General features: G+C 46.6%; 1 long non-coding RNA gene across 1 annotated transcript in view; it reads left to right on the forward strand.

Moving 5' to 3' along the window:
* Positions 1-13,518, forward strand: part of LOC147731016 (uncharacterized) — a 414,276-nt gene that overhangs the window by 168,435 nt on the left and 232,323 nt on the right. The window contains exon 2 of the long non-coding RNA XR_015308618.1: positions 11,912-12,042. This is a non-coding gene — a long non-coding RNA (uncharacterized LOC147731016). The remainder of the gene's footprint in view (positions 1-11,911; positions 12,043-13,518) is intronic.

A 13,518-nucleotide genomic window follows, 5' to 3' on the forward strand; every position in this document is an offset into this window, starting at 1 on the left:
AACCCAAAATACCCTTGAGGGCTTGGGTGAGTAAGTAGAAAGGTATAGGTGCCTTCAAGGGGATTTGTTTAACAAAATATAATTAAACATGATTCAACTAACTCTTTAGGACAGGTCAATGGTCCTTATTCTTGAAAGGACCATTGACTTGTCCTAAAAAGTTAGTTAAATCACGTTTAATTATATTTTGTTAAACAAATACCCTTGAAGGCACCTATACCTTTCTGCATATAACTATGTGGCACTGAGTGGTATTTGGAGTGCATGTTGCATTGAGTACTGTGTAATTATGTGGCACTGAGTGGTATTTGGAGTGTATGTTGCATTGAGTGCAGTGTAATTATGTGGCGTGTAATTATGTGGCACAGAGCAGTATTTGGAATGTATTTTGCATTGATTGCAGTGTAATTATGTGGCACTGAGTGGTATTTGGAGTGTATGTGGCATTGAGTGCAGTGTAATTATGTGGCGTGTAATTATGTGGCACTGAGTGGTATTTGGAGTGTATGTTGCATTGAGTTCTGTGTAATTATGTGGCACTGAGTTATTTGGAGTGTATGTTGCATTGAGTACAGTGTAATTATGTGGCATGTAATTATGTGGCACTGAGTGGTATTTGGAGTGTATGTTGCGTTGAGCGCAGTGTAATTATGAAGCATATAATTATGTGGCACTGAGTGGTATTGTGTGGAGTGTCTGTTGCATTGAGTGCAGTGTAATTATGTGGCGTGTAATTATGTGGCACTGAGTGGTATTTGGAGTGTATGTTGCATTGAGTGCAGTGTAAATATGTGGCATGTAATTATGTGGCACTGAGTGGTATTTGGAATGTATGTTGCATTGAGTGCAGAGTAATTATGTGGAGTTTAATTATATGGCACTGAGTGGTATTTGGAGTGTATGTTGCATTCAGTGCAGTGTAATCATGTGGCGTGTAGTTATGTGGCACTGAGTGGTATTTGGAGTGTATGTTGCGTTGAGCGCAGTGTAATTATGTAGCATATAAATATGTGGCACTGAGTGGTATTGTGTGGAGTGTATGTTGCATTGAGTGCAGTGTAATTATGTAACATATAATTATGTGGCACTGAGTGGTATTGTGTGGAGTGTGTGTTGCATTCAGTAGAGTGTAATTATGTGGCGTGTAATTATGTGGTACTGAGTGGTATTTGGAGAGTATGTTGCATTGAGTGCACTGTAATTATGTGGCGCGTAACTATGTGGCACTGAGTGTTATTTGGAGTATGTTGCGTTGAGCGCAGTGTAATTATGAAGCATATAATTATGTGGCACTGAGTGGTATTGTGTGGAGTGTCTGTTGCATTGAGTGCAGTGTAATTATGTGGTGTGTAATTATTAAGCATGAGCGAATTTTGCGAATCTGGTGTTCGCAAATTTTGCAAATTTGCGAACTCGCAATCCGCAAAATCCGCGAATTCTCGTGAATTTGCGGATTTTTTTTTATTGTGTTCGCAAGGATTTCTGCCAGTTCGCGAGGGTTTTGTACCAGTTAGCAATTGCGAACTTACATGTCTGCTCGCAACGGTCGAGATTATGTTGTTTCGACATCTGGTTCATCATCACAGGTTCCCAGCACCCTCTGTTTCACCCCTGCCACCCTCTGTTTCACCCATGCCACCCTTTGGTACATCAATGCCACCCTCTGGTTCATTATCACTGTAGATTATGGGGGGAAAAAGCAAGCACACCAGCCCTGCTTCAACTGACATGAATTAATTTGGGGTTGATTTATTAATGGTCACTGTTTTAAAATTCCAGTCTGGCACCTGTTTCCTTATCTGTAATTTGCTTTCTGTTGCAGTGCATTTTTTTTTCCAGGACCTTTTATGGCCTACTTGTAGCTATTCTATGAGCCTGCTGTGAGGGTCAGAACAGGGTCATACAAGTGTTGCAACTAGCAACTGAACTCTGGAGGGGCCCCAGTCAGGAAGCATGACAGGGAATGGTTACTAATGATGAGTTTGAACTTTTGAACCTGCTGAATGCTTTCACTTTTGCAAAACTCGTTTTTCTGCAGAACAGCATTACAGCAACTGTAATGCCCCAAACAAGCTTACTTGTGAAAGTTGATTTCTAATCCAAAAGTGATCCAAAGAAAGTCAAAAGGCCTCAAATCCAAAAAAGTGCAGGCAAATATCAACCTGAGGAGTTATTCTGATAAAAATCATCATTTTCAGAAGGTCTATGCTGCTTGCTAGTGGATTTCTTGTGCAGAATTGCAATTTTTGTAATTTCGCAAATGCGAGATTGTTGCTGCCTACATGTTCGCAATTGCGAACTTACACCGCACGCCGCAAAATTGTATCACCAAGAAAAAAAAATCCGCTGCGTGCAAATTTGCGAATTTTCGGTAAATTCGCGAGCGTTCGCGGATTGCGAATTTACCGAAAATCCTCAAAATTTGCGAGCGGAACGGATTTTCCGCCCATGCTTAGTAATTATGTGCCACTGAGTGGTATTTGGAGTGTATGTTGCATTGAGTGCAGTGTAAATATGTGGTGTGTAATTATGTGGCACTGAGTGGTGTTTGGAATGTACGTTGCATTGAGTGCAGAGTAATTATGTGGAGTTTAAATATTTGGCACTGAGTGGTATTTGGAGTGTATGTTGCGTTGAATGCAGTGTAATTATGTAGCATATAATTATGTGGCACTGAGTGGTATTGTGTGGAGTGTATTTTGTATTCAGTAGAGTGTAATTATGTGGTGTGTAATTATGTGGCACTGAGTGGTATTTGGAGTGTATGTTGCATTGTGTGCAGTGTAATTATGTTGCATTTAACTATGTTATTAAACAACAGGGGGTGGTGATGGACAGAGTTTCTGAATTAAGCAGAATACTCTCACCCAGTCAAGAGATCAGGGCTTAATCCAACACCGTTCTTTTAGCTCACTGCACCATCCCAGCTCAGAACCTGGCTATATGCAAATTAGTCTGTCCCTGGCCCAGTGCATCATGGGAACAGGGCAAACCAAACTACCAAGCCAATTCTTTCACTGGGAAGGAAACAAGCTTCCGGGGACCGGTTTCTGGCATTTCAGCCGTCTTCGGCCCGGCTTGCTTGAATCCTGATGGTGCAATGAGCAAGGGACGCACGTCTGAGTATACCCTTCCACGCTTATGGTGGACAAAATGATTAAACAACAGGGGGTGGTGATGGACAGACTTTCTGAATTAAGCAGAATGCTCTCACCCAGTCAAGAGATCAGGGCTTAATCCAACACCGTTTTTCAGCTCACTGCACCATCCCAGCTCAGAACCTGGCTATATGCAAATTAGTCTGTCCCTGGCCCAGTGCATCATGGGAACAGGGCAAACCAAACTACCAAGCCAATTCTTTCACTGGGAAGGAAACAAGCTTCCGGGGACCGGTTTCTGGCATTTCAGCCATTTTCGGCCTGGCTTGCTTGAATCCTGATGGTGCAATGCACAAGGGACTCACGTCTAAGTATACCCTTCCATGCTTATGGTGGACAAAATTATTAAACAACAGGGGGTGGTGATGGACAGAGTTTCTGAATTAAGCAGAATACTCTCACCCAGTCAAGAGATCAGGGCTTAATCCAACACCGTTTTTTAGCTCACTGCACCATCCCAGCTCAGAACCTTGGTATATGCAAATTAGTCTGTCCCTGGCCCAGTGCATCATGGGAACAGGGCAAACCAAACTACCAAGCCAATTCTTTCACTGGGAAGGAAACAAGCTTCCGGGGACTGGTTTCTGGCATTTAAGCCGTCTTCGGCCCGGCTTGCTTGAATCCTGATGGTGCAATGAGCAAGGGACTCACGTCTGAGTATACCCTTCCACGCTTATGGTGGACAAAATTATTAAACAACAGGGGGCGGTGATGGACAGAGTTTCTGAATTAAGCAGAATACTCTCACCCAGTCAAGAGATCAGGGCGTAATCCAACACCATTTTTTAGCTCACTGCACCATCCCAGCTCAGAACCTGGCTATATGCAAATTAGTCTGTCCCTGGCCCAGTGCATCATGGGAACAGGGCAAACCAAACTACCAAGCCAATTCTTTCACTGGGAAGGAAACAAGCTTCCGGGGACCGGTTTCTGGCATTTCAGCCGTCTTCGGCCCGGCTTGCTTGAATCCTGATGGTGCAATAAGCAAGGGACTCACGTCTGAGTATAGCCTTCCACGCTTATGGTGGACAAAATTATTAAACAACAGGGGGTGGTGATGGACAGAGTTTCTGAATTAAGCAGAATCCTCTCACCCAGTCAAGAGATCAGGGCTTAATCCAACACCGTTTTTTAGCTCACTGCACCATCCCAGCTCAGAACCTGGCTATATGCAAATTAGTCTGTCCCTGGCCCAGTGCATCATGGGAACAGGGTAAACCAAACTACCAAGCCAATTCTTTCACTGGAAAGGAAACAAGCTTCCGGGGACCGGTTTTTGGCATTTCAGCCATCTTCGGCCCGGCTTGCTTGAATCTTGATGGTGCAATGAGCAAGGGACTCACGTCTGAGTATACCCTTCCACGCTTATGGTGGACAAAATTATTAAACAACAGGGGGTGGTGATGGACAGAGTTTCTGAATTAAGCAGAATACTCTCACCCAGTCAAGAGATCAGGGCTTAATCCAACACCGTTTTTTAGCTCACTGCACCATCCCAGCTCAGAACCTGGCTATATGCAAATTAGTCTGTCCCTGGCCCAGTGCATCATGGGAACAGGGCAAACCAAACTACCAAGCCAATTCTTCCACTGGGAAGGAAACAAGCTTCCGGGGACTGGTTTCTGGCATTTCAGTCGTCTTCGGCCCGGCTTGCTTGAATCCTGATGGTGCAATGAGCAAGGGACTCACGTCTGAGTATACCCTTCCACGCTTATGGTGGACAAAATTATTAAACAACAGGGGGTGGTGATGGACAGAGTTTCTGAATTAAGCAGAATACTCTCACCCAGTCAAGAGATCAGGGCTTAATCCAACACCGTTTTTAGCTCACTGCACCATCCCAGCTCAGAACCTGGCTACATGCAAATTAGTCTGTCCCTGGCCCAGTGCATCATGGGAACAGGGCAAACTAAACTACCAAGCCAATTCTTTCACTGGGAAGGAAACAAGCTTCCGGGGACCGGTTTCTGGCATTTCAGCAGTCTTCGGCCCGGCTTGCTTGAATCCTGATGGTGCAATGAGCAAGGGACTCACGTCTGAGTATACCCTTCCACGCTTATGGTGGACAAAATTATTAAACAACAGGGGGTGGTGATGGACAGAGTTTCTGAATTAGGCAGAATACTCTCACCCAGTCAAGAGATCAGGGCTTAATCCAACACCGTTTTTTAGCTCACTGCACCATCCCAGCTAAGAACCTGGCTATATGCAAATTAGTCTGTCCCTGGCCCAGTGCATCATGGGAACAGGGCAAACCAAACTAACAAGCTTCCGGGGACCGGTTTCTGGCATTTCAGCCGTCTTCGGCTCGGCTTGCTTGAATCCTGATGGTGCAATGATGCACTGGGCCAGGGACAGACTAATTTGCATATAGCCAGGTTCTGAGCCTGGATGGTGCAGTGAGCTAAAAAACGGTGTTGGATTAAGCCCTGATCTCTTGACTGGGTGAGAGTATTCTGCTTAATTCAGAAACTCTGTCTAATCCCACCCCCTGTTGTTTAATTATTTTGTCCACCATAAGCGTGGAAGGGTATACTCAGACGTGAGTCCCTTGCTCATTGCACCATCATGATTCAAGCAAGCCGGGCCGAAGACAGCTGAAATGCCAGAAACCGGTCCCCGGAAGCTTGTTTCCTTCCCAGTGAAAGAATTGGCTTGGTAGTTTGGTTTGCCCTGTTCCCATGATGCACTGGGCCAGGGACAGACTAATTTGCATATAGCCAGGTTCTGAGCTGGGATGGTGCAGTGAGCTAAAAAACGGTGTTGGATTAAGCCCTGATCTCTTGACTGGGTGAGAGTATTCTGCTTAATTCAGAAACTCTGTCCATCACCACCCCCTGTTGTTTAATTATTTTGTCCACCATAAGCGTGCAAGGGTATACTCAGACGTGAGTCCCTTGCTCATTGCACCATCAGGATTCAAGCAAGCCGGGCCGAAGACCGCTGAAATGCCAGAAACCTGTCCCCGGAAGCTTGTTTCCTTCCCAGTGAAAGAATTGGCTTGGTATTTTGGTTTGCCCTGTTCCCATGATGCACTGGGCCAGGGACAGACTAATTTGCATATAGCCAGGTTCTGAGCTGGGATGGTGCAGTGAGCTAAAAAACGGTGTTGGATTAAGCCCTGATCTCTTGACTGGGTGAGAGTATTCTGCTTAATTCAGAAACTCTGTCCATCACCACCCCCTGTTGTTTAATAATTTTGTCCACCATAAGCGTGGAAGGGTATACTCAGACGTGAGTCCCTTGCTCATTGCACAATCAGGATTCAAGCAAGCCGGGCCGAAGACGGCTGAAATGCCAGAAACCGGTCCCCGGAAGCTTGTTTCCTTCCCAGTGAAAGAATTGGCTTGGTAGTTTGGTTTGCCCTATTCCCATGATGCACTGGGCCAGGGACAGACTAATTTGCATATAGCCAGGTTCTGAGCTGGGATGGTGCAGTGAGCTAAAAAACGGTGTTGGATTAAGCCCTGATCTCTTGACTGGGTGAGAGTATTCTGCTTAATTCAGAAACTCTGTCCATCACCACCCCCTGTTGTTTAATAATTTTGTCCACCATAAGCGTAGAAGGGTATACTCAGACGTGAGTCCCTTGCTCATTGCACCATCAGGATTCAAGCAAGCCGGGCCGAAGACGGCTGAAATGCCAGAAACCGGTCCCCGGAAGCTTGTTTCCTTCCCAGTGAAAGAATTGGCTTGGTAGTTTGGTTTGCCCTTTTCCCATGATGCACTGGGCCTGGGACAGACTAATTTGCATATAGCCAGGTTCTGAGCTGGGATGGTGCAGTGAGCTAAAAAACGGTGTTGGATTAAGCCCTGATCTCTTGACTGGGTGAGAGTATTCTGCTTAATTCAGAAACTCTGTCCATCACCACCCCCTGTTGTTTAATTATTTTGTCCACCATAAGCGTGGAAGGGTATACTCAGACGTGAGTCCCTTGCTCATTGCACCATCAGGATTCAAGCAAGCTGGGCCGAAGACGGCTGAAATGCCAGAAACCGGTCCCCGGAAGCTTGTTTCCTTCCCAGTGAAAGAATTGGCTTGGTAGTTTGGTTTGCCCTGTTCCCATGATGCACTGGGCCAGGGACAGACTAATTAGTATATAGCCAGGTTCTGAGCTGGGATGGTGCAGTGAGCTAAAAAACGGTGTTGGATTAAGCCCTGATTTCTTGACTGGGTGAGAGTATTCGGCTTAATTCAGAAACTCTGTCCATCACCACCCCCTGTTGTTTAATTAGCATAGAACTATGTGACACTGAGAGGTGTTTAGAGTGTATGTTGCATTGAGTGCAGTGTAATTATGTAGCATAAAATTATGTGGCACTGAGTGGTATTGTGTGGAGTGTGTATTGCATTCAGTAGAGTGTAATAATGTGGCGTGTAATTATGTGGTACTGAGTGGTATTTGGAGTGTATGTTGCATTGAGTACAGTGTAATTATGTGGCATGTAATTATGTGGCACTGAGTGGTATTTGGAGTGTATGTTGCGGTGAGCGCAGTGTAATTATGTAGCATATAAATATGTGCCACTGAGTGGTATTGTGTGGGGAGGGTATGTTGTATTCAGTAGAGTGTAATTGTGTGGCGTGTAATTATGTGGCACTGAGTGGTATCGTTTGGAGTGTATGTTGCATGAGTGCAGTGTAATTATGCAGCATATAATTATGTAGCACTGAGTGGTATTGTGTGGAGTGTCTGTTGCATTCAGTAGAGCGTAATTATGTGGTGTGTAATTATGGGGCACTGAGTGGTATTTGGAGTGTATGTTGCATTGTGTGCAGTGTAATTATGTTGCATATAACTATGTGGCACTGAGAGGTATTTGGAGTGCATTGAGTGCTGTGTAAATATGTGGCGTATAATTAGGTGGTACTGAGTGGTATTTGGAAAGTATGTTGCATTGAGTGCAGTGTAATTATGTGGTGTGTAATTATGTGGCACTGAGTGGTATTTGGAATGTATGTTGCATTGAGAGCAGTGCAATTATGTGGAGTGAAATTATGTGGCACTGAGTGGTATTTGAAGTGTATGTTGCATTGAGTGCAGTGTAATTATGTGGAGTGCAATTATGTGGCACTGAGTGGTATTTGGAGTGTATGTTCCATTGCAGAGTGTGTGAGGGTGCTGAGTGTGAGGGAATGGTGGCATGCTGCGCTTTAGATGAATATGTTTAAAAGTAAAGTGTGCCATACTGCGATTGCTACAATAGTTAGTTGTGGATGCTTTAACAATTGATGTGTGCACTGATGGCTGGTGGTGTGTGTGCCTGTAGAAATGGTGCACTGATGGCTGGTTGTGTGTGTTTCTGGTGAAAGCGTGCACTGACGGCTGGTGGTGTGTGTGGGCCTGGTCGGCTGGAGGTGTCTGTGCCTGGTGGAAACGTGCACTGATGACTGGTGGTGTGTGTGCCTGGTGAAAGCGTGCACTGACGGCTAGTGGTGTGTGCCTGGTGAAAGCGTGCACTGATGGCTGGCGGTGTGTATGCCTGGTGAAAGCGTGCACTGGTGGTGTGTGTGTGTGCCTGTTGAAAGCATGCAATGATGGCTGGTGGTGTGTGTGTGCCTGGCCGGCTGGTGGTGTGTGTGCCTGGTGGAAGCGTGCACTGATGGCTGGTAGTGTGTGTCTCTGGTGAAAGCGTGCACTGACAGCTGGTGATGTGAGCCTGGTGAAAGCGTGCACTGCCGGCTGGTGGTGTGTGTGCCTGGTGAAAGCGTGCACTGCCGTTTGTTGGTGTGTGCCTGGTGGAAGTGTGCACTGATGGCTTGTGGTGTTTGTGCCCGGTGAAAACATGCACTGATGACTGATGGTGTCTGTGCCTGGTGAGAGTGTGCACTGACAGCCGGTGGTGTGTATGCCTGGTGAAAGTGTGCACTGATGGCTGGTGGTGTGTGTGTACCTGGTACAAGCATTCACTGACGGCCGGTGGTGTGTATGCCTGGTGAAAGCATGCACTGATGGCTGGTGGTGTGTGTGTGTGCCTGGTGAAACCGTGCACTGACGGCTGGTGGTGTGTATGCCTGGTGAATGTGTGCACTGATGGCTGATGGTGTCTGTGCCTGGTGAGAGTGTGCACTGACGGCCGGTGGTGTGTATGCCTGGTAAAAGCATGCACTGATGGCTTGTGGTGTGTGTGTGTGCCTGGTGAAAGCGTGCACTGACGGCCGTTGGTGTGTATGCCTGGTGAATGCGTGCACTGATGGCTGAGTGTGTCTGTGCCTGGTGAGAGTGTGCACTGACGGCCAGTGGTGTGTATGCCTGGTGAAAGCGTGCACTGATGGCGGGTGGTGTGTGTGTGTGTGCCTGGTGAAAGCGTGCACTGACGGCCGTGGTGTGTATGCCTGGTGAAAGTGTGCACTGATGGCTGGTGGTGTGTGTGTGTGCCTGGTGAAAGCTTGCACTGACGGCCGGTGGTGTGTATGCCTGGTATAAGCGTGCACTGATGGATGGTGGTGTGTGCGTGTGCCTGGTGAAAGTGTGCACTAACGGCCGGTGGTGTGTATGCCTGGTGAAAGTGTGCACTGATGGCTGGTGGTGTGTATGTGTGCCTGGTGAAAGTGTACACTGTTGGCTGGTGGTGTGTGCCTGGTGGAAGTGTGCACTGATGACTGATGGTGCCTGTGCCCGGTGAAAGTGTGCACTGACGGCCGGTGGTGTGTATGCCGGGTGAAAGCGTGCACTGATGGCTGGTGGTGTGTGTGTGCCTGTTGAAAACATGCAATGATGGCTGGTGGTGTGTGTGTGCCTGGCCGGCTGGTGGTGTGTGTACCTGGTGGAAGCGTGCACTGATGGCTGGTAGTGTGTGTCTCTGGTGAAAGCGTGCGCTGACAGCTGGTGGTGTGTGCCTGGTGAAAGCGTGCACTGACGGCTGGTGGTGTGTGTGCCTGGTGAAAGCGTGCACTGCCGTTTGGTGGTGTGTGTGCCTGGTGGAAGCGTGTACTGACGGCTGGTGGTGTTTTGTGCCCAGTGAAAGCGTGCACTGAAGACTGATGGTGTCTGTGCCTGGTGAGAGTGCGCGCTGCCGGCCGGTGGTGTGTATGCCTGGTGAAAGTGTGCACTGATGGCTGGTGGTGTGTGTGTGTGCCTGGTAAAACCGTGCACTGACGGTGCTGGTGTGTATGCCTGGTGAATGTGTGCACTGATGCCTGATGGTGTCTGTGCCTGGTGAGAGTGTGCACTGAGGGCCGGTGGTGTGTATGCCGGGTGATAGCGTGCACTGATGGCTGGTGGTGTGTGTGTGTGCCTGGTGAAAGTGTGCACTGACGGCCTGTGGTGTGTATGCCTGGTGAATGCGTGCACTGATGACTGATGGTGTCTGTGCCTGGTGAGAGTGTGCACTGACGGCAGGTGGTGTGTATGCCTGGTGAAATTGTGCACTGATGGCTGGTGGTGTGTGTGTGTGCCAGGTGAAAGCGTGCACTGACGGGCGGTGGTGTGTATGCCTGGTGTAAGCGTGCACTGATGGCTGGAGGTGTGTGTGTGTGTGCCTGGTGAAAGCGTGCACTGACGGCCGGTGGTGTGTGTGCCTGGTGAAAGTGTGCACTGGCGGCCGGTGGTGTGTATGCCTGGTGAAAGCGTGCACTGATGGCTGATGGTGTCTGTGCCCTGTGAAAATGTGCACTGACGGCCGGTGGTGTGTATGCCTGGTGAAAGCGTGCACTGATGGCTGGTGGTGTGTGCGTGCCGGTTGAAAGCATGCAATGATGGCTGGTGGTATGTGTCTCAATTGAAAGCCTGCACTGACGGCTGGTGGTGTGTGTGCCTGGTGAAAGTGTGCACTGCTGTTTGCTGGTGTGTGCCTGGTGGAAGTGTGCACTGACGGCTGGTGGTGTTTGTGCCCGGTGAAAGCGGGCACTGATGATTGATGGTGTCTGTAACTGGTGAGAGTGTGCACTGACGGCCGGTGGTGTGTATGCCTGGTGAAAGCGTGCACTGATGGCTGGTGGTGTGTGTGTGTGCCTGGTGAAAGCGTGCACTGATGGCTGGTGGTCTGTGTGTGTGCCTGGTGAAAGGTAGAAGGAAGCGTTATGGACTGTGTGTGAAATCCAAGAAAGAGTTCAGAATGCAAAGGCAGAGGGCAGCTCGGGTTAGAAGCTGCCTTTGAAGAAGATCAGGCAGCACTGGGCAACCATGCCAGCATTCCAAGGAGCAGACGGTCCTTCACGTTAGAAGTGTGATGCCCTGAGGACATATGGCACTGTGAGGAGCCTGGGAGACACACGTAGACTCTAAGTGTCTGAGGAGATAAGGAGCCGAAGGAATTCCTTTGAAGTGTGATGCCGAGGCTCCGTAGAAAAGAGCGTGCACGGGCACATGCACTGTGCGTAATTCGTCTCCCAAAGCCCTTGGTTTTAAGAGTTGGTTTCAACACAATAGTTTCGAGTAATAAATTACTCGACCTAAAAATGAGTAAGGCCACATGTAGCAGTGGCAGTTTACTGGGAGGGTCTGAAACACCAAAAGGTGGGACTAATTAAGCATACTGACAAAACAAAACAGGCATTTTTGAAGGGCAGGGACAGGAACTAATAGAAAAGATGGGAGGTGCTTCCAGTCACTGTCTAGATTACAGCTTGCCCCACAGCACATGCGCTGCCCAAACTCGACCATAAAAGCTGCTAGAACATGCACTATGATGTTCACTTAAAATCCTAATGATTTTAAGTAACGTACACCCCTGAACAAAACCATAATGTTAATTGCAATTGTTCGAAAAAAGTGGCTTTGGTTCAAACTTTCTTCCTTTTTTGCATATAGCCAGGAAATGACTTCACATTAGCCTTGGATATTTCGCACGGAACCGGATGACACACCAGAGACTCCACAGTTCAACCGTTCATGATGTCTAGGTAGTGATTTGTGACCATCAGGAACAGAGTTCACCTAAGGTAGGAACGAACACAATTATCTGTTGTAAATAGAGAAAAAATTATTATAAACATAAAAACCTAGTGTATTATGAAAGTGGAAAGTTGGATGATTTCCCTTTACGCTGAATTGGTATTCTTCAGTTACAATATTAAACAGTAAACTATTAAATTAGTCATACCACATTCTTTTTTTCACAGGTTTCTAGGTAGAAGATACCTTCTAAAAATAATTTGGATAAAAGGCACATAACAAGGGTAACATTAGCTTCAAAGAAATCTAAAATTACACATTTAAGAACAGACAAAAATGAAGTTTTGATTAAACAAATTTGCCGGGATTGAAATCAAGTCATAAAGAACTGAAACTGTCATGCTTTTTTTGCCATTCGCTGTAATAAGAGTCCGACGTTGTTTTATTCATTTTGATCCCCTGGTGTCATTCTGAGCTTATGAAACGCTTCAATGAACTCTAGAAATAAGGACAGGAGACTTTGAACGTTCTGGCTCCAAGGGAAATTTGAAAGATTCGAAAAAGTGCTTGATGATCAGAAGAGTGATAAGTGTACATTGTGTTTTTTAAGATGTATGATATTTATTTATATACAGCATATCCATGGTGTTTCCATCCTTCCAATATTTTACATATATTCTTAACCAAAGTGACAGGCCTCATTTCAGGCGACTATGGCCATTTTAACATATAGGGACCATTTATATTGCATATGTAAGGGCCAGTTCAGAAATGCATTTTGCACTACGTAAAGTAGGACTTCTGTAGTATTATTTTATGTAATATTACATGCCTTTGTGAATGGTCCTCAGACCATCTACACTGGGATTAGAGAAGGAATATTCAGGGACTGAACTAATACTGAGCTAAAAGAGACTGAACACTTTTACTAATATGGAGTTGGACATTTTGGTCAGAATCACAAATAAATGTGAGAGTATATAAAAGAGTACTTCTGTACCGCTACTTGCCATATCCATAAATGCTTTTGAGCATCAGAGTGTTCATTTGAGGCAGGGGTAGATACCCCTGAAATGGGAAATTACTGCAGGGCTGTTCAGATGGTCTTGTGGTGGGTGTCAGAAGGCCGTGCAAGACCTTTTGGGGATCATGAGGATCTGCATGAAGTAGTGGGTTATGAGTAGTTCTCTGAGTATACAAAAACAATGGCAAGGAATCCCTACCATGCTTAGCCTATCTCTCCATACTAGCCCAAGGGGATCACCCTATGGGATTAAAAAGAATCTCACCTATTGAGATTCCGAGTGGCATGCTTCATCATAGAGGCCTCGTCCAGATACCTAGTGTGTCTAGATGGGCTAAACCTTGGCAGTTAAGGGTGCTCTTTGACTATTGGGTGGGATCTTTACGTTTAAAATAGCATAAAGATGTCTTGAGGGTTAATTTTATTTTCAAAAGGCACCCTGACAGAGTTAAAAACAGGTAAGGATGCTCTAAGGAAATTAGTATTCCTTATTCTAATT

Source organism: Lissotriton vulgaris, chromosome 2_1, assembly GCF_964263255.1.
Source record: "Lissotriton vulgaris chromosome 2_1, aLisVul1.2, whole genome shotgun sequence".
Taxonomy (NCBI): Eukaryota; Metazoa; Chordata; class Amphibia; order Caudata; family Salamandridae; genus Lissotriton; species Lissotriton vulgaris.